Source organism: Pseudophryne corroboree, unplaced genomic scaffold (assembly GCF_028390025.1).
Source record: "Pseudophryne corroboree isolate aPseCor3 unplaced genomic scaffold, aPseCor3.hap2 scaffold_367, whole genome shotgun sequence".
NCBI lineage: Eukaryota > Metazoa > Chordata > Amphibia > Anura > Myobatrachidae > Pseudophryne > Pseudophryne corroboree.
In genome coordinates this window covers 58,212-78,498 of record NW_026970019.1, presented here as the reverse complement: position 1 = coordinate 78,498, position 20,287 = coordinate 58,212, and the positions used below count along the sequence as shown (strand labels likewise).

Below are 20,287 nucleotides of genomic sequence, written 5' to 3'. Positions count from 1 at the left end.
GCTTTCTTGCAGGAGCCCGCACCAGTGGGGGCACGTCTAAAACTCTTCAGTCAGTTCTGGATTCATTCGGACCTGGACTCGTGGGTTTTATAAATAGTGTCCCAAGGGTACAAACTGGGGTTTCAAGACGTTCCCCCTCACCGATTGTTCAAATCAGCCTTAGACAGCAGGGAGAAGGTTTTTATTCAAGCCACTTCGTGGTCCCGAAGCCGGACGGCTCAGTCAGACCAATCTGAAATCTGAAATCCCTCAATTTCTACCTAAAGAAATTCAATTTCAAGATGGAATCTCTCACGGTAGTGATCTCCAGTCCGGAGGAAGGAGATTTCATGGTTTTGGTAAACTTAAAGGATGCCTACTTACATGTTCCCATTTAGCCACTGCATCAAGCTACCTGAGGTTTGCAATTCAGGATTGTCATTACTAATTTCAGACGTTGCCATTTGGTCTGTCCACGGCTCCGAGGATTTTCACCAGGGTGATGGCGGAAATGATGGTTCTCCTTCGCAAGCAAGGAGTCACAATTATCCCGTACTTGGATAATAGTTTGCTGTCTGTTTCCACTTCTCTTTTCTTGAGCCGCTCCCTTCTATGCCCTTGCGCACTATCCTAACTTCTCCCGTCTGCTTACTTTGTGCCTTCCAACGCACAATGCGAACTACAGGTAGTGCTGCAGGGCCCACACCTTTTTACTTGCCTTACAGAGCAGCTCTGGAGCTGTTACAGTGCCCAGCTGCTGCAAGAAATCAGCTTGAATGCTTCAGGGGCTGGGGCATAGCCAACATGAGCCCCACACCGAAGGAGGGTGGAGGTGTTTAATGCGAACTAGGGGTCATCCAAGCGCCGCAAAAGGCCGCCATGCCCTGCATAACCCTTTTCTCTTTTCATATGCAGATGAGGGTTCCAGCCAACTTTGGCCCACTGCTTGGATGACATCACCGTATGCAAATCCGTCTTCTGCAGACCTTCTCCCAGGAATGCTTTTACTAGTTGTTGCATTTGGTTTGTTGTTTGGGGGTGCTTCAGTATTAGGCAGCCTTCTACCCTCCCATGTTCATCTCACCTGCCAGGTGAGATACTATGATCATGAAGTTGCTTCTCCCAGGGCAAGGCTCACCCATTGCCAGGCTGATGCAAGAACTGGCAGCCCGACTAGAACATCAGGAGGCTGCACAGGGCCACATCATCCGCTGTCTCCAGGATCTCTCTACTCGGCTGGATGGGATTCAGACAACTCTCCGTGGATCAGGCGCGTCTGGTGCGTCAACCACAGTGACTCCAGCTATAACCCCACCCACCTTACCCATTTCTGCTCCACGTCTTCATCTTCCAACGCCAGCAAAATTTGACGGATCTCCAAGATTCTGCAGGGGATTTCTCAACCAGTGTGAGACTGCAAGGGATATTGGACTCTTGAGTTCACGGGCCAATTTCATGGCAGTCTCGGATAGGAGGGCATTGTGGATTCACCAAGGGAATGCTGATGCTGACTCCAAGAAGAAAGGGAGTTTCTTCCCTATGAAGGTGAAGCCTTGTTTGGCGACGGCCTAGTTAATTTGATCTCGGCAGCTCCCGCAGGTAAGTCAACCTTCTTGCCCTATGTTCCCTCTCAACGGATGAAGACGCATCATTATCTAACGCAGTCATTTTGGCCCAATAGATATGCAAGAAGTTAAGATTCCCCTTTCTTTGCAGGTAGAGGAAGGAGAAGAGGGAAGAGGTCTGTAGCCTCTTCAAGATCGCAGGAGCAGAGATCGTCCTCTGCTTCTGCCAAATCCACTGCATGACGCTGGGGCTCTCTTGCAGGAGCCCACACCAGTGGGGGCACGTCTAAAACACTTCAGTCAGTTCTGGATTAATTTGGACCTGGACTCGTGGGTTTTACAAATAGTGTCCCAAGGGTACAAACTGGGGTTTCAAGACGTTCCCCCTCACCGATTGTTCAAATCGGCCTTAGTCAGCAGGGAGAAGGCTTTTATTCAAGCCTCTTCGTGGTCCCGAAGCCGGAAGGCTCAGTCAGACCAATCTGAAATCTGAAATCCCTCAATTTCTACCTAAAGAAATTCAATTTCAAGATGGAATCTCTCAGGGTAGGGATCTCCAGTCCGGAGGAAGGAGATTTCATGGTTTTGGTAGACATAAGGATGCCTACTTACATGTTCCGTTTAGCCACTGCATCAAGCTACCTGAGGTTTGCAATTCAGTATTGTCAAAACCAATTTCAGACGTTGCCGTTTGGTCTGTCCACGGCTCCGAGGATTTTCACCAGGGTGATGGCGGAAATGATGGTTCTCCTTCGCAAGCAAGGAGTCACAATAATCCCATACTTGGATGATCTCTTGATAAAGGCGAGACCCAGGGACCAGTTGTTGCAAAACATTGCACTCTCCCTGACCGTTCTTCAACAACATGGTTGGCTCCTAAACTTGCCAAAATCGCAGTTGGTCCCAATGACGCGGTTGTTGTTTTTGGGAGTGATACTGGACACAGAAGAGGTTTTCTTCCAGTGGAAAGGCTATGGAGATCCAGAGTCTGGTCAAACAAATTCTGAAACCAGCAAGAGTGTTAATCCATATTGATGGATTAACACTCTTGCTGGTTTCAGAATTTGTTTGACCAGACTCTGGATCTCCATAGCCTCCATAGCATTCGGTTGCTGGGGAAGATGGTTGCGGCCTACGAGGCCATTCAGTTTGGCAGGTTCCATGCTAGAGTGTTCCAGTGGGACCTGTTGGACAAGTTGTCCGGATCCCACCTACACATGCACCGGAGGATAATCCTGTCTTCCAAGACCAGAATATCACTCCATTGGCGGCTGCACAGTTCTCACCTCCTAGAGGGGCGATGGTTCGGGATCCAGGACTGGATCCTAGGGACCACGGATGCAACCCTCCGAGGCTGGGGAGCAGTCACACAGGGGGAAAACATCCAAGGAAGATGGTCAAGTCGGGAAAGTTGTCTCCACATAAATGTTCTGGAGTTAAGGGCCATTTAATAACTGCAGACACAGTACGCACTGGGACGGGTGCCAAGCATCCTCTACGGACTAAGAGAAAAGGATTTACCGGTAGGTATTAAAATCCTATTTTCTCTAACGTCCTAGAGGATGCTGGGGACTCTGTAAGGACCATGGGGATAGACGGGCTCCGCAGGAGACATGGGCACTTTAAGAAAGACTTTAGTTCTGGGTGTGCAGAGGCTCCTCCCTCTATGCCCCTACTCCATACCTCAGTTTGATACTGTGCCCAGTGGAAACTGTGTGCTTTTCAGGAGCTCTCCTGAGCTTTCTGACAGAAAGTATTTTGTTAGGTTTTTAATTTTCAGGGAGCACTGCTGGCAACAGACTCCCTGCATCGAGGGACTGAGGGGAGAGAAGCAGCCCTACTCTCTGAGTTGCAAGGTCCTGCTTCTTAGGCTACTGGACACCATTAGCTCCAGCGGGATTGGTACGCAGGATCTCACCCTCACCGTCCGTCCCAGAGCCGCGCCGCCGTCCCCCTCGCAGAGCCGGAAGATAGAAGCCGGGTGAGTATGAGAAGAAAAGAGACTTCAGCGGTGGCAGAAGACTTCATGATCTTCACTGAAGTAACGCACAGCACTGCAGCTGTGCGCCATTGCTCCCATACACCTCACATACTCTGGTCACTGTAAGGGTGCAGGGCGCCCTGGGCAGCAATATAAACCTCTTTTTGCCAAAAATATAACATATATACAGCTGAGCACTGTATATATGTATGAGCCCCCGCCAATTTTACAGTTTAAGCGGGACAGAAGCCCGCCGCCGAGGGGGCGGGGCTTCTCCCTCAGCACTCACCAGCGCCATTTTTTCTCCACAGCACCGCTGAGGCAGCTCCCCAGACTCTCGCCTGCTGAAACCACGGTAGACAAGAGGGTTGAAAAGAGGGGGGGGGGCACATAATTCGGCGCAAATTACATACAGCAGCACTACTGGGCAAACATTAAGTTACTGTGTTATTCCTGGGTTATATAGCGCTGGGGTGTGTGCTGGCATACTCTCTCTCTCTGTCTCTCCAAAGGGCCTTGTGGGGAAACTGTTTTCAGAAAAAGCATTCCCTGTGTGTGTGGTGTGTCGGTACACGTGTGTCGACATGTCTGAGGAAGAAGGCTATATTAGAGAGGAGCGGGAGCAAATTAATGTGGTGTCTCTGCGACAGCTGATTGGATGGATATGTGGAATGTTTTAAATGCTAGTGTAAACTCAGTGCACAAAAGATTAGACAAGGCTGAAGCTTCGGGACAGTCAGGGTCTCAACCCATGCCTGATCCTATGTCGCAGGGACTGTCAGGGTCTCATAAGCGCCCACTATCCCAGATTGTTGACACAGATACTGACACGGATTCTGACTCCAGTGTCGATTACGATGATGCAAAGTTACAGCCAAAATTGGCAAAATCCATTCGATATAGGATTATGGCAATAAAAGATGTTTTGCACATCACAGAGGAACCCCCTGTCCCTGACAAGAGGGTACATAAGTACAATGGAAAGAAGCCTGAGGTAACCTTTCCCCCCTCACACGAGCTGAACGAGTTATGTGAAAAAGCTTGGGAATCTCCAGATAAAAGACTGCAGATTTCCAGAAGGATTCTTATGGCGTATCCTTTCCCATCAATGGATAGGTTAAGATGGGAATCCTCCCCTAGGGTGGACAAAGCATTAACACGCTTATCCAAGAAGGTAGCCCTCCCGTCCCAGGATACGGCTACCCTCAAAGAGTCTGCTGACCGCAAACAGGAGATAACCCTGAAGTCCATTTATACACATTCGGGTACCTTACTCAGACCGGCAATTGCGTCGGCCTGGGTGTGTAGTGCTGTAGCAGCATGGACGGATACCTTATCTGAGGGGAAGGATACCCTAGATAAGGATACTATTTTATTGACCCTGGGGCATATAAGAGATGCTGTCCTATATGTGTGTATGCAAAGTACAGGTGGTGCTGCAGGGCTCACACCCTTTTACTTGTCTTGTAGAGCAACTCTGGAGCTGTTATTGGATCCATCTGCTGCAGGCCTTCCCCCAGGAATGCTTGCACTAGTTGTTGCATTTGGTTTGTTGTTTGGGGGTGCTTCAGTATTAGGCAGCCTTCTGCCCTCCCACATTCATCTGAAAATGTGTTCTCCCTGCAGTTGTTGTCCCCAGATGAGAGTTCCCTTGTGCTTCCTCAGTTGAATCTCCTTAACTTGACGGGGGTGTGCCCGAGCAGCCGCCCTCCACAGCCCTATCCCAACACATACTTATCTTGCATATGAGATCTCTTGATCATGAAGATAGTTCTCACAGGGTGAGGTTCATCCATTACATTTTAAAGTAGGAAGGTACAAATTACATATTCGAATTACATATATGTGCTGGATTCAAATGTTTTCCCCCTTCCTTTCTCAATTGTGCCCATCAGCAGCTATTCTTATGTTGCTGCCAATGGTTGTGACACATTTTTTTCTTCTGTGGGGTACACTGGACTCCACAAGGATTCATATTGGGGTGTAGAGTAGGATCTTGATCTGAGGCACCAACAAGCTCAAAGCTTTTGACTGTTCACAAGATACTCAGCGCCCCCTCCTCTATAACCTCGCTTCCATGAACAGGGAGCTCAGTTTGTAGTTGGTGCCTTCAGTAGCAGGCCACTTAACAGGGGGCTGCCTCAGGCATCCTATTCTTAGCTATTAATTTTGACAAGAAAAGAAGAACTTTTTTAATAAGAATCTACAAGGGCTGCAGCAGGCTAGGTCTAATAGACATATTTACTGCAGCTCCATCACTCCCAGCGGCACAGTATACTCCAGTGCCCCGGTTGCTGGGTCACTGCAGCGGAGGCTCCGGTTTCTTCCTAAGGTCAGTCACACACACACCGCCCTCCGGGATCACGAGGCCGCTGATGAAAGGGTGGTAAGGGTCTTCTGTGCCCGCTTTATACTGTGATCCAGCGTGGCTGTAGGGGGCGGGCCGTGTGCGCACTGGCGTGGACACTGATTACTGGGCAGCTGCTCCACTAGCCACCAGGGACAGTTAAGGAGCACAGCTCTGGGGGGTTTTCTCCTATATTAACCCCATATTGTACTACCCGCAGTGCATTGTGATAGGTAATAGGGCCTGATTCGGGTTGGATTGCAATCGCAATAAGCAATCCAACTGCAAAAATTGCTAAGAGCATACGCATCCGCCTGCAGATAATGCGATCGCCTCTGCCAGTCAATCGGTGCAGGGGGGGGGGAGGGGGGTCAACAACACTCCATTCCCAAGTCAGAGATGGAGCGGTGCGGGGGCAGGGTTTCAATATTGGGTCGGCAACGGAGAAACAGGAGGCGTGGTCAGAGCGGCTGCATGACATCTCATGGGCCGGACTCCGCCAGTAGAGCCCCAGCGTCATGCAGTAGATTTTGTAGAGGCCGGGGAGGACTTCTGTTCCTGGGAGCTAGCTGTGTTGTGCATCTTTTTTCCTCTGCCCCTACCTCTGGCAAGAAAGGACGCACCTCACACTTTCTTGTTTCTTTGTGACCGAAAGGACTGCATTTGATAATGCAGAGCTTTCTTATGCTGTGAGGGAACATAAGGTAAAAAATTTGATTTTCCAGCTGTAGCTGTGCGTGTTAATGCTTTGTCCATCCTAGGGGAGGATTCCCATCGTAACCTATCCGTTGATGGGAAAGGATACGCCATAAGAATCCTTCTGGAAATCTGCAGTCTTTTATCTGGAGATTCCCAAGCTTTTTCACATAACTCGTTCAGCTCGTGTGAGGGGGGAAAGGTTACCTCAGGCTTCTTTCCCTTGTACATATGTACCCTCTTGTCAGGGACAGGGGGTTCCTCTGTGATGTGCAAAACATCTTTTATTGCCATAATCCTATATCGAATGGATTTTGCCAATTTTGGCTGTAACTTTGCATCAACGTAATCGACACTGGAGTCAGAATCCGTGTCGGTATCTGTGTCAACAATCTGGGATAGTGGGCACTTATGAGACCCTGACAGTCCCTGCGACATATGATCAGGCATGGGTTGAGACCCTGACTGTCCCAAAGCTTCAGCCTTGTCTAATCTTTTGTGCAATGAGTTTACACTAGCATTTAAAACATTCCACATATCCATCCAATCAGGTGTCGGCGGAGACACCACATTCATTTGCTCCCGCTCCTCTCTAATATAGCCATCTTCCTCAGACATGTCGACATACGTGTACCGACACACCACACACACACAGGGAATGCTTTTCTGAAGACAGTTTCCCCACAAGGCCCATTGGAGAGACAGAGAGAGAGAGCATGCCAGCACACACCCCAGCGCTATATAACCCAGGAATAACACAGTAACTTAATGTTTGTCCAGTAGCGCTGCTGTATGTCATTTGCGCCGAATTATGTGCCCCCCCTCTCTTTTCAACCCTCTTGTCTACCATGGTATAAGCAGGGGAGAGTCCGGGCAGCTTCCTCTCTGCGGTGCTGTGGAGAAAAAATGGCGCTGGTGAGTGCTGAGGGAGAAGCCCCGCCCCCTCGGCGGCGGGCTTCTGTCCCGCTTAAACTGTAAAATTGGCAGGGGCTCATACATATACAGTGCCCAGCTGTATATATGTTATATTTTTGCCAAAAAGAGGTTTATATTGCTGCCCAGGGCGCCCCCCCTGCGCCCTGCACCCTTACAGTGACCGGAGTATGTGAGGTGTATGGGAGCAATGGTGCACAGCTGCAGTGCTGTGCGTTACCTCAGTGAAGATCATGAACTCTTCTGCCGCCTCTGAAGTCTTCTTTTCTTCTCATACTCACCCGGCTTCTATCTTCTGAATCTGCAAGGGGGACGGCGGCGCGGCTCTGGGACGGACGGCGAGGGTGAGATCCTGCGTACCAATCCCTCTGGAGCTAATTGTGTCCAGTAGCCTAAGAAGCAGGACCTTGCAACTCAGAGAGTAGGGCTGCTTCTCTCCCCTCAGTCCCTCGATGCAGGGAGTTTGTTGCCAGCAGTGCTCCCTGAAAATTAAAAACCTAACAAAATACTTTCTGTCAGAAAGCTCAGGAGAGCTCCTGAAAAGCACCCAGTTTCAAATGGGCACAGTATCAAACTGAGGTATGGAGGAGGGGCATAGAGGGAGGAGCCAGTGCACACCCAGAACTAAAGTCTTTCTTAAAGTGCCCATGTCTCCTGCGGAGCCCGTCTATCCCCATGGTCCTTACGGAGTCCCCAGCATACTCTAGGACATTAGAGAAACTAGAATTTTAGTTTGGGGGTGCTTCAGTATTAGGCAGCCTTCTGCCCTCCCATGTTCATCTAAAAAAGATGTGTTCTCCCTGCAGTTGTTGTCCCCAGATGAGAGTTCCCTTGTGCTGCCTCAGTTGAATCTCCTTTACTTGACAGAGATGTGCCTGAGCAGCGGCCCTCCCCAGCCCTATCCCAAATCATACTTATTTTGCATAGGAGATACCATGGTCATGAAGATTGTTCTCCCAGGGTGAGGTTCATTCATTGCATTCTCGGTATGCTGACTCCTGTGATTTCCCCAAATGGGGGAAACTCGACTGCATTATTTGTGGTAGTGGGGGACTGTGTTTGTGCTTTCCTCTGGTCAGCTCTGGTAAAAGTCAGATTTCTTTGTCTCAGATATTCCTCTAGCCTTGTTTTTCTTTCGAGAGTTCCCTTGTGCTGCCTCAGTTGGATCTCCTTCACTTGACAGGGGGGTGCCCGAGCAGCGACCCTCCCCAGCTCTAGCCCAACTCCTACTTACCTGCCAGGTGAGATACTATGATCATGAAGGTGCTTCTCCCAGGGCAAGGCTCACCCATTGCACTCTGGGTGTGCTGCTCCTGCGATTTCCCCAAATGTGGGAAACTTGACTGCATAATTTGTGTTTCCCGTGGTCGGATCTCGTATAATTCAGATCTCTTTGTCTCAGGTCTCTCTCCAGCCTAGTTTGCTGTCTGTTTCCACTTCTCTTTTCTTGAGCCGTTCCCTTCTATGCCCTTGCGCACGATCCTGACTTCTCCCGTCTGCTTACTTTGTGCCTTCCAATGCACAATGCAAACTACAGGTAGTGCTGCAGGGCCCACACCCTTTTACTTGCCGTACAGAGCAGCTCTGGAGCTGTTACAGTGCCCAGCTACTGCAAGAAATCAGCTTGAATGCTTCAGGGGCTGGGGCATAGCCAATATGAGCCCCACACCGAAGGAGGGTGGAGGTGTTTAATGCAAACTAGGGGTCAGCCAAGCGCCGCAAAAGGCCGCCATGCCCTGCACGCCCCTTTTCTCTTTTCATATGCAGACGAGGGTTGAAGCCAACTTTGACCCACTGCTTGGATGACATCACCATATGCAAACCCATCTGCTGCAGGCCTTCCCCCAGGAATGCTTGCACTAGTTGTTGCATTTGGTTTGTTGTTAGGGGGTGCTTCAGTATTAGGCAGCCTTCTGCCCTCCCATGTTCATCTGAAAATATGTGTTCTCCCTGCAGTTGTTGTCCCCAGATGAGAGTTCCCTTGTGCTGCCTCAGTTGAATCTCCTTTACTTGACAGAGATGTGCCTGAGCAGCAGCCCTCCCCAGCCCTATCCCAAATCATACTTATTTTGCATAGGAGATACCATGGTCATGAAGATTGTTCTCCCAGGGTGAGGTTCATTCATTGCATTCTGGGTATGCTGACCTCTGTGATTTCCCCAAATGTGGGAAACTCGACTGCATTATTTGTGGTAGTGGGGGACTGTGTTTGTGCTTTCCTCTGGTCAGCTCTGGTAAAAGTCAGATTTCTTTGTCTCAGATCTTCCTCTAGCCTTGTTTTTCTTTCGAGAGTTCCCTTGTGCTGCCTCAGTTGGATCTCCTTCACTTGACAGGGGGGTGCCCGAGCAGCGACCCTCCCCAGCTCTAGCCCAACTCCTACTTACCTGCCAGGTGAGATACTATGATCATGAAGGTGCTTCTCCCAGGGCAAGGCTCACCCATTGCACTCTGGGTGTGCTGCTCCTGCGATTTCCCCAAATGTGGGAAACTTGACTGCATAATTTGTGTTTCCCCTGGTCGGCTCTCGTATAATTCAGATCTCTTTGTCTCAGGTCTCTCTCCAGCCTAGTTTGCTGTCCGTTTCCACTTCTCTTTTCTTGAGCCGCTCCCTTCTATGCCCTTGCGCACTATCCTGACTTCTCCCGTCTGCTTACTTTGTGCCTTCCAACGCACAATGCAAACTACAGGTAGTGCTGCAGGGCCCACACCCTTTTACTTGCCTTACAGAGCAGCTCTGGAGCTGTTACAGTGCCCAGCTGCTGCAAGAAATCAGCTTGAATGCTTCAGGGGCTGGGGCATAGCCAACATGAGCCCCACACCAAAGGAGGGTGGAGGTGTTTAATGCAAACTAGGGGTCAGCCAAGCGCCGCAAAAGGCCGCCATGCCCTGCATAACCCTTTTCTCTTTTCATATGCAGACGAGGGTTGAAGCCAACTTTGACCCACTGCTTGGATGACATCACCATATGCAAATCCATCTGCGGCAGGCCATCCCCCAGGAATGCTTGCACTAGTTGTTGCATTTGGTTTGTTGTTTGGGGGTGCTTCAGTATTAGGCAGCCTTCTGCCTTCCCATGTTCATCTGAAAATATGTGTTCTCCCTGCAGTTGTTGTCCCCAGATGAGAGTTCCCTTGTGCTGCCTCAGTTGAATCTCCTTTACTTGACAGAGATGTGCCTGAGCAGCGGCCCTCCCCAGCCCTATCCCAAATCATACTTATTTTGCATAGGAGATACCATGGTCATGAAGATTGTTCTCCCAGGGTTAGGTTCATTCATTGCATTCTGGGTATGCTGACCCCTGTGATTTCCCCAAATGTGGGAAACTCAACTGCATTATTTGTGGTAGTGGGGGACTGTGTTTGTGCTTTCCTCTGGTCAGCTCTGGTAAAAGTCAGATTTCTTTGTCTCAGATCTTCCTCTAGCCCTGTTCTTCTTTCGAGAGTTCCCTTGTGCTGCCTCAGTTGGATCTCCTTCACTTGACAGGAGGCTGCTCGAGCAGCGACCCTCCCCAGCTCTAGCCCAACTCCTACTTACCTGCCAGGTGAGATACTATGATCATGAAGTTGCTTCTCCCAGGGCAAGGCTCACCCATTGCACTCTGGGTGTGCTGCCCCTGCGATTTCCCCAAATGTGGGACACTTGACTGCATAATTTGTGTTTCACCTGGTCGGCTCTCGTATAATTCAGATCTCTTTGTCTCAGGTCTCTCTCCAGCCTAGTTTGCTGTCTGTTTCCACTTCTTTTTTCTTGAGCCCCTCCCTTTTATACCCTTGTACACTATCCTGACTTCTCCTCCCGTCTGCTTACTTTGTGCCTTCCAATGCACAATGCAAACTACAGGTAGTGCTGCAGGACCCACACCCTTTTACTTGCCTTACAGAGCAGCTCTGGAGCTGTTACAGTGCCAAGCTGCTGCAAGAAATCAGCTTGAATGCTTCAGGGGCTGGGGCATGGCCAACATGAGCCCCACACCGAAGGAGGGTGGGGGTGTTTAATGCGAACTAAGGGTCATCCAAGCGCCGCAAAAGGCCGCCATGCCCTGCATACCCCTTTTCTCTTTTCATATGCAGATGAGGGTTCCAGCCAACTTTGGCCCACTGCTTGGATGACATCACCGTATGCAAATCCGTCTTCTGCAGACCTTCCCCCAGGAATGCTTGTACTAGTTGTTGCATTTGGTTTGTTGTTTGGGGGTGCTTCAGTATTAGGCAGCCTTCTGCCCTCCCATATTCATCTGAAAATATGTGTTCTCCCTGCAGTTGTTGTCCCCAGATGAGAGTTCCCTTGTGCTGCCTCAGTTGAATCTCCTTTACTTGACAGAGATGTGCCTGAGCAGCGGCCCTCCCCAGCCCTATCCCAAATCATACTTATTTTGCATAGGAGATACCATGGTCATGAAGATTGTTCTCCCAGGGTGAGGTTCATTCATTGCATTCTGGGTATGCTGACCCCTGTGATTTCCCCAAATGTGGGAAACTCGACTGCATTATTTGTGGTAGTGGGGGACTGTGTTTGTGCTTTCCTCTGGTCAGCTCTGGTAAAAGTCAGATTTCTTTGTCTCAGATCTTCCTCTAGCCTTGTTCTTTTTTCGAGAGTTCCCTTGTGCTGCCTCAGTTGGATCTCCTTCATTTGACAGGGGGGTACCCGAGCAGCGACCCTCCCCAGCTCTAGCCCAACTCCTACTTACCTGCCAGGTGAGATACTATGATCATGAAGTTGCTTCTCCCAGGGCAAGGCTCACCCATTGCACTCTGGGTGTGCTGCCCCTGCGATTTCCCCAAATGTGGGACACTTGACTGCATAATTTGTGTTTCACCTGGTCGGCTCTCGTATAATTCAGATCTCTTTGTCTCAGGTCTCTCTCCAGCCTAGTTTGCTGTCTGTTTCCACTTCTTTTTTCTTGAGCCGCTCCCTTCTATGCCCTTGTGCACTATCCTGACTTCTCCCGTCTGCTTACTTTGTGCCTTCCAACGCACAATGCAAACTACAGGTAGTGCTGCAGGGCCCATACCCTTTTACTTGCCTTACAGAGCAGCTCTGGAGCTGTTACAGTGCCCAGCTGCTGCAAGAAATCAGCTTAAATGCTTCAGGGGCTGGGGCATAGCCAACATGAGCCCCACACCGAAGGAGGGTGGAGGTGTTTAATGCAAACTAGGGGTCAGCCAAGCGCCGCAAAAGGCCGCCATGCCCTGCACGCCCCTTTTCTCTTTTGATATGCAGACAAGGGTTGAAGTCAACTTTGACCCACTGCTTGGATGACATCACCATATGCAAATCCATCTGCGGCAGGCCTTCCCCCAGAAATGCTTGCACTAGTTGTTGCATTTGGTTTGTTGTTTGGGGGTGCTTCAGTATTAGGCAGCCTTCTGCCCTCCCATGTTCATCTGAAAATATGTGTTCTCCCTGCAGTTGTTGTCCCCAGATGAGAGTTCCCTTGTGCTGCCTCAGTTGAATCTCCTTTACTTGACAGAGATGTGCCTGAGCAGCGGCCCTCCCCAGCCCTATCCCAAATCATACTTATTTTGCATAGGAGATACCATGGTCATGAAGATTGATCTCCCAGGGTTAGGTTCATTCATTGCATTCTGGGTATGCTGACCCCTGTGATTTCCCCAAATGTGGGAAACTCGACTGCATTATTTGTGGTAGTGGGGGACTGTGTTTGTGCTTTCCTCTGGTCAGCTCTGGTAAAAGACAGATTTCTTTGTCTCAGATCTTCCTCTAGCCTTGTTCTTCTTTCGAGAGTTCCCTTGTGCTGCCTCAGTTGGATCTCCTTCACTTGACAGGGGGCTGCTCGAGCAGCGACCCTCCCCAGCTCTAGCCCAACTCCTACTTAGTTGCTTCTCCCAGGGCAAGGCTCACCCATTGCACTCTGGGTGTGCTGTCCCTGCGATTTCCCCAAATGTGGGACACTTGACTGCATAATTTGTGTTTCACCAGGTCGGCTCTCGTATAATTCAGATCTCTTTGTCTCAGGTCTCTCTCCAGCCTAGTTTGCTGTCTGATCCACTTCTCTTTTCTTGAGCCGCTCCCTTCTATGCCCTTGTGCACTATCCTGACTTCTCCCGTCTGCTTACTTTGTGCCTTCCAACGCACAATGCAAACTACAGGTAGTGCTGCAGGGCCCATACCCTTTTACTTGCCTTACAGAGCAGCTCTGGAGCTGTTACAGTGCCCAGCTGCTGCAAGAAATCAGCTTAAATGCTTCAGGGGCTGGGGCATAGCCAACATGAGCCCCACACCGAAGGAGGGTGGAGGTGTTTAATGCGAACTAGGGGTCATCCAAGCGCCGCAAAAGGCCGCCATGCCCTGCATAACCCTTTTCTCTTTTCATATGCAGATGAGGGTTCCAGCCAACTTTGGCCCACTGCTTGGATGACATCACCATATGCAAATCCATCTGCGGCAGGCCTTCCCCCAGGAATGCTTGCACTAGTTGTTGCATTTGGTTTGTTGTTTGGGGGTGCTTCAGTATTAGGCAGCCTTCTGCCCTCCCATGTTCATCTGAAAATATGTGTTCTCCCTGCAGTTGTTGTCCCCAGATGAGAGTTCCCTTGTGCTGCCTCAGTTGAATCTCCTTTACTTGACAGAGATGTGCCTGAGCAGCGGCCCTCCCCAGCCCTATCCCAAATCATACTTATTTTGCATAGGAGATACCATGGTCATGAAGATTGTTCTCCCAGGGTTAGGTGCATTCATTGCATTCTGGGTATGCTGACCCCTGTGATTTCCCCAAATGTGGGAAACTCGACTGCATTATTTGTGGTAGTGGGGGACTGTGTTTGTGCTTTCCTCTGGTCAGCTCTGGTAAAAGTCAGATTTCTTTGTCTCAGATCTTCCTCTAGCCTTGTTCTTCTTTCGAGAGTTCCCTTGTGCTGCCTCAGTTGGATCTCCTTCACTTGACAGGGGGCTGCTCGAGCAGCGACCCTCCCCAGCTCTAGCCCAACTCCTACTTAGTTGCTTCTCCCAGGGCAAGGCTCACCCATTGCACTCTGGGTGTGCTGTCCCTGCGATTTCCCCAAATGTGGGACACTTGACTGCATAATTTGTGTTTCACCTGGTCGGCTCTCGTATAATTCAGATCTCTTTGTCTCAGGTCTCTCTCCAGCCTAGTTTGCTGTCTGATCCACTTCTCTTTTCTTGAGCCGCTCCCTTCTATGCCCTTGTGCACTATCCTGACTTCTCCCGTCTGCTTACTTTGTGCCTTCCAACGCACAATGCAAACTACAGGTAGTGCTGCAGGGCCCATACCCTTTTACTTGCCTTACAGAGCAGCTCTGGAGCTGTTACAGTGCCCAGCTGCTGCAAGAAATCAGCTTAAATGCTTCAGGGGCTGGGGCATAGCCAACATGAGCCCCACACCGAAGGAGGGTGGAGGTGTTTAATGCAAACTAGGGGTCAGCCAAGCGCCGCAAAAGGCCGCCATGCCCTGCACGCCCCTTTTCTCTTTTGATATGCAGACAAGGGTTGAAGTCAACTTTGACCCACTGATTGGATGACATCACCATATGCAAATCCATCTGCGGCAGGCCTTCCCCCAGAAATGCTTGCACTAGTTGTTGCATTTGGTTTGTTGTTTGGGGGTGCTTCAGTATTAGGCAGCCTTCTGCCCTCCCATGTTCATCTGAAAATATGTGTTCTCCCTGCAGTTGTTGTCCCCAGATGAGAGTTCCCTTGTGCTGCCTCAGTTGAATCTCCTTTACTTGACAGAGATGTGCCTGAGCAGCGGCCCTCCCCAGCCCTATCCCAAATCATACTTATTTTGCATAGGAGATACCATGGTCATGAAGATTGTTCTCCCAGGGTTAGGTTCATTCATTGCATTCTGGGTATGCTGACCCCTGTGATTTCCCCAAATGTGGGAAACTCGACTGCATTATTTGTGGTAGTGGGGGACTGTGTTTGTGCTTTCCTCTGGTCAGCTCTGGTAAAAGTCAGATTTCTTTGTCTCAGATCTTCCTCTAGCCTTGCTCTTCTTTCGAGAGTTCCCTTGTGCTGCCTCAGTTGGATCTCCTTCACTTGACAGGGGGGTGCCCGAGCAGCGACCCTCCCCAGCTCTAGCCCAACTCCTACTTACCTGCCAGGTGAGATACTATGATCATGAAGTTGCTTCTCCCAGGGCAAGGCTCACCCATTGCACTCTGGGTGTGCTGCCCCTGCGATTTCCCCAAATGTGGGAAACTTGACTGCATAATTTGTGTTTCCTCTGGTCGGCTCTCATATAATTCAGATCTCTTTGTCTCAGGTCTCTCTCCAGACTAGTTTGCTGTCTGTTTCCACTTCTTTTTTCTTGAGCCCCTCCCTTCTATACCCTTGTGCACTATCCTGACTTCTCCTCCCGTCTGCTTACTTTGTGCCTTCCAACGCACAATGCAAACTACAGGTAGTGCTGCAGGGCCCACACCCTATTACTTGCCTTACAGAGCAGCTCTGGAGCTGTTACAGTGCCCAGCTGCTGCAAGAAATCAGCTTGAATGCTTCAGGGGCTGGGGCATAGCCATCATGAGCCCCACACCGAAGGAGGGTGGAGGTGTTTAATGCGAACTAGGGGTCATCCAAGCACCGCAAAAGGCCGCCATGCCCTGCATGCCAATTTTCTCTTTTCATATGCAGACGAGGGTTGAAGCCAACTTTGACCCACTGCTTGGATGACATCACCATATGCAAATCCATCTGCTGCAGGCCTTCCCCCAGGAATGCTTGCACTAGTTGTTGCATTTGGTTTGTTGTTTGGGGTTGCTTCAGTATTAGGCAGCCTTCTGCCCTCCCATGTTCATCTGAAAATATGTGTACCTCCTGCAGTTGTTGTCCCCAGATGAGAGTTCCCTTGTGCTGCCTCAGTTGAATCTCCTTTACTTGACAGAGAAGTGCCTGAGCAGCGGTCCTCCCCAGCCCTATCCCAAATCATACTTATTTTGCATAGGAGATACCATGGTCATGAAGATTGTTCTCCCAGGGTGAGGTTCATTCATTGCATTCTGGGTATGCTGACCCCTGTTATTTCCCCAAATGTGGTAAACTTGACAGCATTATTTGTGGTAGTGGGGGACTGTGTTTGTGCTTTCCTCTGGTCAGCTCTGGTAAAAGTCAGATTTCTTTGTCTCAGATCTTCCTCTAGCCTTGTTCTTCTTTCGAGAGTTCCCTTGTGCTGCCTCAGTTGGATCTCCTTCACTTGACAGGGGGGTGCCCGAGCAGCGACCCTCCCCAGCTCTAGCCCAACTCCTTCTTACCTGCTAGGTAAGATACTATGATCATGAAGGTGCTTCTCCCAGGGCAAGGCTCACCAATTGCACTCTGGGTGTGCTGCTCCTGCGATTTCCCCAAATGTGGGAAACTTGACTGCATAATTTGTGTTTCCCCTGGTTGGCTCTCGTATAATTCAGATCTCTTTGTCTCATGTCTCTCTCCAGCCTAGTTTGCTGTCTGTTTACACTTCTCTTTTCTTGAGCCACTCCCTTCTATGCCCTTGTGCACTATCCTGACTTCTCCCGTCTGCTTACTTTGTGCCTTCCAACGCACAATGCAAACTACAGGTAGTGCTGCAGGGCCCATACCCTTTTACTTGCCTTACAGAGCAGCTCTGGAGCTGTTACAGTGCCCAGCTGCTGCAAGAAATCAGCTTAAATGCTTCAGGGGCTGGGGCATAGCCAACATGAGCCCCACACCGAAGGAGGGTGGAGGTGTTTAATGCAAACTAGGGGTCAGCCAAGCGCCGCAAAAGGCCGCCATGCCCTGCACGCCCCTTTTCTCTTTTGATATGCAGACAAGGGTTGAAGTCAACTTTGACCCACTGCTTGGATGACATCACCATATGCAAATCCATCTGCGGCAGGCCTTCCCCCAGAAATGCTTGCACTAGTTGTTGCATTTGGTTTGTTGTTTGGGGGTGCTTCAGTATTAGGCAGCCTTCTGCCCTCCCATGTTCATCTGAAAATATGTGTTCTCCCTGCAGTTGTTGTCCCCAGATGAGAGTTCCCTTGTGCTGCCTCAGTTGAATCTCCTTTACTTGACAGAGATGTGCCTGAGCAGCGGCCCTCCCCAGCCCTATCCCAAATCATACTTATTTTGCATAGGAGATACCATGGTCATGAAGATTGATCTCCCAGGGTTAGGTTCATTCATTGCATTCTGGGTATGCTGACCCCTGTGATTTCCCCAAATGTGGGAAACTCGACTGCATTATTTGTGGTAGTGGGGGACTGTGTTTGTGCTTTCCTCTGGTCAGCTCTGGTAAAAGACAGATTTCTTTGTCTCAGATCTTCCTCTAGCCTTGTTCTTCTTTCGAGAGTTCCCTTGTGCTGCCTCAGTTGGATCTCCTTCACTTGACAGGGGGCTGCTCGAGCAGCGACCCTCCCCAGCTCTAGCCCAACTCCTACTTAGTTGCTTCTCCCAGGGCAAGGCTCACCCATTGCACTCTGGGTGTGCTGTCCCTGCGATTTCCCCAAATGTGGGACACTTGACTGCATAATTTGTGTTTCACCAGGTCGGCTCTCGTATAATTCAGATCTCTTTGTCTCAGGTCTCTCTCCAGCCTAGTTTGCTGTCTGATCCACTTCTCTTTTCTTGAGCCGCTCCCTTCTATGCCCTTGTGCACTATCCTGACTTCTCCCGTCTGCTTACTTTGTGCCTTCCAACGCACAATGCAAACTACAGGTAGTGCTGCAGGGCCCATACCCTTTTACTTGCCTTACAGAGCAGCTCTGGAGCTGTTACAGTGCCCAGCTGCTGCAAGAAATCAGCTTAAATGCTTCAGGGGCTGGGGCATAGCCAACATGAGCCCCACACCGAAGGAGGGTGGAGGTGTTTAATGCGAACTAGGGGTCATCCAAGCGCCGCAAAAGGCCGCCATGCCCTGCATAACCCTTTTCTCTTTTCATATGCAGATGAGGGTTCCAGCCAACTTTGGCCCACTGCTTGGATGACATCACCATATGCAAATCCATCTGCGGCAGGCCTTCCCCCAGGAATGCTTGCACTAGTTGTTGCATTTGGTTTGTTGTTTGGGGGTGCTTCAGTATTAGGCAGCCTTCTGCCCTCCCATGTTCATCTGAAAATATGTGTTCTCCCTGCAGTTGTTGTCCCCAGATGAGAGTTCCCTTGTGCTGCCTCAGTTGAATCTCCTTTACTTGACAGAGATGTGCCTGAGCAGCGGCCCTCCCCAGCCCTATCCCAAATCATACTTATTTTGCATAGGAGATACCATGGTCATGAAGATTGTTCTCCCAGGGTTAGGTGCATTCATTGCATTCTGGGTATGCTGACCCCTGTGATTTCCCCAAATGTGGGAAACTCGACTGCATTATTTGTGGTAGTGGGGGACTGTGTTTGTGCTTTCCTCTGGTCAGCTCTGGTAAAAGTCAGATTTCTTTGTCTCAGATCTTCCTCTAGCCTTGTTCTTCTTTCGAGAGTTCCCTTGTGCTGCCTCAGTTGGATCTCCTTCACTTGACAGGGGGCTGCTCGAGCAGCGACCCTCCCCAGCTCTAGCCCAACTCCTACTTAGTTGCTTCTCCCAGGGCAAGGCTCACCCATTGCACTCTGGGTGTGCTGTCCCTGCGATTTCCCCAAATGTGGGACACTTGACTGCATAATTTGTGTTTCACCTGGTCGGCTCTCGTATAATTCAGATCTCTTTGTCTCAGGTCTCTCTCCAGCCTAGTTTGCTGTCTGATCCACTTCTCTTTTCTTGAGCCGCTCCCTTCTATGCCCTTGTGCACTATCCTGACTTCTCCCGTCTGCTTACTTTGTGCCTTCCAACGCACAATGCAAACTACAGGTAGTGCTGCAGGGCCCATACCCTTTTACTTGCCTTACAGAGCAGCTCTGGAGCTGTTACAGTGCCCAGCTGCTGCAAGAAATCAGCTTAAATGCTTCAGGGGCTGGGGCATAGCCAACATGAGCCCCACACCGAAGGAGGGTGGAGGTGTTTAATGCAAACTAGGGGTCAGCCAAGCGCCGCAAAAGGCCGCCATGCCCTGCACGCCCCTTTTCTCTTTTGATATGCAGACAAGGGTTGAAGTCAACTTTGACCCACTGATTGGATGACATCACCATATGCAAATCCATCTGCGGCAGGCCTTCCCCCAGAAATGCTTGCACTAGTTGTTGCATTTGGTTTGTTGTTTGGGGGTGCTTCAGTATTAGGCAGCCTTCTGCCCTCCCATGTTCATCTGAAAATATGTGTTCTCCCTGCAGTTGTTGTCCCCAGATGAGAGTTCCCTTGTGCTGCCTCAGTTGAATCTCCTTTACTTGACAGAGATGTGCCTGAGCAGCGGCCCTCCCCAGCCCTATCCCAAATCATACTTATTTTGCATAGGAGATACCATGGTCATGAAGATTGTTCTCCCAGGGTTAGGTTCATTCATTGCATTCTGGGTATGCTGACCCCTGTGATTTCCCCAAATGTGGGAAACTCGACTGCATTATTTGTGGTAGTGGGGGACTGTGTTTGTGCTTTCCTCTGGTCAGCTCTGGTAAAAGTCAGATTTCTTTGTCTCAGATCTTCCTCTAGCCTTGCTCTTCTTTCGAGAGTTCCCTTGTGCTGCCTCAGTTGGATCTCCTTCACTTGACAGGGGGGTGCCCGAGCAGCGACCCTCCCCAGCTCTAGCCCAACTCCTACTTACCTGCCAGGTGAGATACTATGATCATGAAGTTGCTTCTCCCAGGGCAAGGCTCACCCATTGCACTCTGGGTGTGCTGCCCCTGCGATTTCCCCAAATGTGGGAAACTTGACTGCATAATTTGTGTTTCCTCTGGTCGGCTCTCATATAATTCAGATCTCTTTGTCTC

At 50.1% G+C, this 20,287-nt stretch overlaps 17 non-coding genes and 1 pseudogene across 17 annotated transcripts; all 18 read left to right on the top strand.

Moving 5' to 3' along the window:
• The first annotated feature begins 8,411 nt into the window (after positions 1-8,411).
• On the top strand, positions 8,412-8,575 carry LOC135021148 (U1 spliceosomal RNA). The gene has a single exon (XR_010218462.1). It is a non-coding gene; the product is annotated as a U1 spliceosomal RNA (small nuclear RNA).
• A 152-nt stretch (positions 8,576-8,727) lies between these two features.
• Positions 8,728-8,879, top strand: LOC135021053 (U1 spliceosomal RNA; annotated as a pseudogene).
• A 682-nt stretch (positions 8,880-9,561) lies between these two features.
• Positions 9,562-9,725, top strand: LOC135021115 (U1 spliceosomal RNA). Its single transcript, XR_010218430.1, has one exon. It is a non-coding gene; the product is annotated as a U1 spliceosomal RNA (small nuclear RNA).
• Positions 9,726-9,877: 152 nt separating this feature from the next.
• LOC135021057 (U1 spliceosomal RNA) lies at positions 9,878-10,040 on the top strand. The gene has a single exon (XR_010218374.1). It is a non-coding gene; the product is annotated as a U1 spliceosomal RNA (small nuclear RNA).
• A 671-nt stretch (positions 10,041-10,711) lies between these two features.
• On the top strand, positions 10,712-10,875 carry LOC135021099 (U1 spliceosomal RNA). The gene has a single exon (XR_010218414.1). It is a non-coding gene; the product is annotated as a U1 spliceosomal RNA (small nuclear RNA).
• A 152-nt stretch (positions 10,876-11,027) lies between these two features.
• LOC135021074 (U1 spliceosomal RNA) lies at positions 11,028-11,190 on the top strand. Its single transcript, XR_010218391.1, has one exon. It is a non-coding gene; the product is annotated as a U1 spliceosomal RNA (small nuclear RNA).
• Positions 11,191-11,864: 674 nt separating this feature from the next.
• Positions 11,865-12,028, top strand: LOC135021134 (U1 spliceosomal RNA). The gene has a single exon (XR_010218449.1). It is a non-coding gene; the product is annotated as a U1 spliceosomal RNA (small nuclear RNA).
• Positions 12,029-12,180: 152 nt separating this feature from the next.
• Positions 12,181-12,343, top strand: LOC135021073 (U1 spliceosomal RNA). The gene has a single exon (XR_010218390.1). It is a non-coding gene; the product is annotated as a U1 spliceosomal RNA (small nuclear RNA).
• Positions 12,344-13,014: 671 nt separating this feature from the next.
• Positions 13,015-13,178, top strand: LOC135021132 (U1 spliceosomal RNA). Its single transcript, XR_010218447.1, has one exon. It is a non-coding gene; the product is annotated as a U1 spliceosomal RNA (small nuclear RNA).
• A 956-nt stretch (positions 13,179-14,134) lies between these two features.
• LOC135021122 (U1 spliceosomal RNA) lies at positions 14,135-14,298 on the top strand. Its single transcript, XR_010218437.1, has one exon. It is a non-coding gene; the product is annotated as a U1 spliceosomal RNA (small nuclear RNA).
• Positions 14,299-15,254: 956 nt separating this feature from the next.
• LOC135021112 (U1 spliceosomal RNA) lies at positions 15,255-15,418 on the top strand. Its single transcript, XR_010218427.1, has one exon. It is a non-coding gene; the product is annotated as a U1 spliceosomal RNA (small nuclear RNA).
• A 152-nt stretch (positions 15,419-15,570) lies between these two features.
• On the top strand, positions 15,571-15,733 carry LOC135021065 (U1 spliceosomal RNA). Its single transcript, XR_010218382.1, has one exon. It is a non-coding gene; the product is annotated as a U1 spliceosomal RNA (small nuclear RNA).
• Positions 15,734-16,407: 674 nt separating this feature from the next.
• LOC135021151 (U1 spliceosomal RNA) lies at positions 16,408-16,571 on the top strand. The gene has a single exon (XR_010218464.1). It is a non-coding gene; the product is annotated as a U1 spliceosomal RNA (small nuclear RNA).
• Positions 16,572-16,723: 152 nt separating this feature from the next.
• Positions 16,724-16,886, top strand: LOC135021104 (U1 spliceosomal RNA). Its single transcript, XR_010218419.1, has one exon. It is a non-coding gene; the product is annotated as a U1 spliceosomal RNA (small nuclear RNA).
• Positions 16,887-17,557: 671 nt separating this feature from the next.
• LOC135021131 (U1 spliceosomal RNA) lies at positions 17,558-17,721 on the top strand. Its single transcript, XR_010218446.1, has one exon. It is a non-coding gene; the product is annotated as a U1 spliceosomal RNA (small nuclear RNA).
• Positions 17,722-18,677: 956 nt separating this feature from the next.
• Positions 18,678-18,841, top strand: LOC135021121 (U1 spliceosomal RNA). Its single transcript, XR_010218436.1, has one exon. It is a non-coding gene; the product is annotated as a U1 spliceosomal RNA (small nuclear RNA).
• Positions 18,842-19,797: 956 nt separating this feature from the next.
• LOC135021111 (U1 spliceosomal RNA) lies at positions 19,798-19,961 on the top strand. The gene has a single exon (XR_010218426.1). It is a non-coding gene; the product is annotated as a U1 spliceosomal RNA (small nuclear RNA).
• A 152-nt stretch (positions 19,962-20,113) lies between these two features.
• LOC135021064 (U1 spliceosomal RNA) lies at positions 20,114-20,276 on the top strand. Its single transcript, XR_010218381.1, has one exon. It is a non-coding gene; the product is annotated as a U1 spliceosomal RNA (small nuclear RNA).
• Positions 20,277-20,287: the final 11 nt, after the last annotated feature.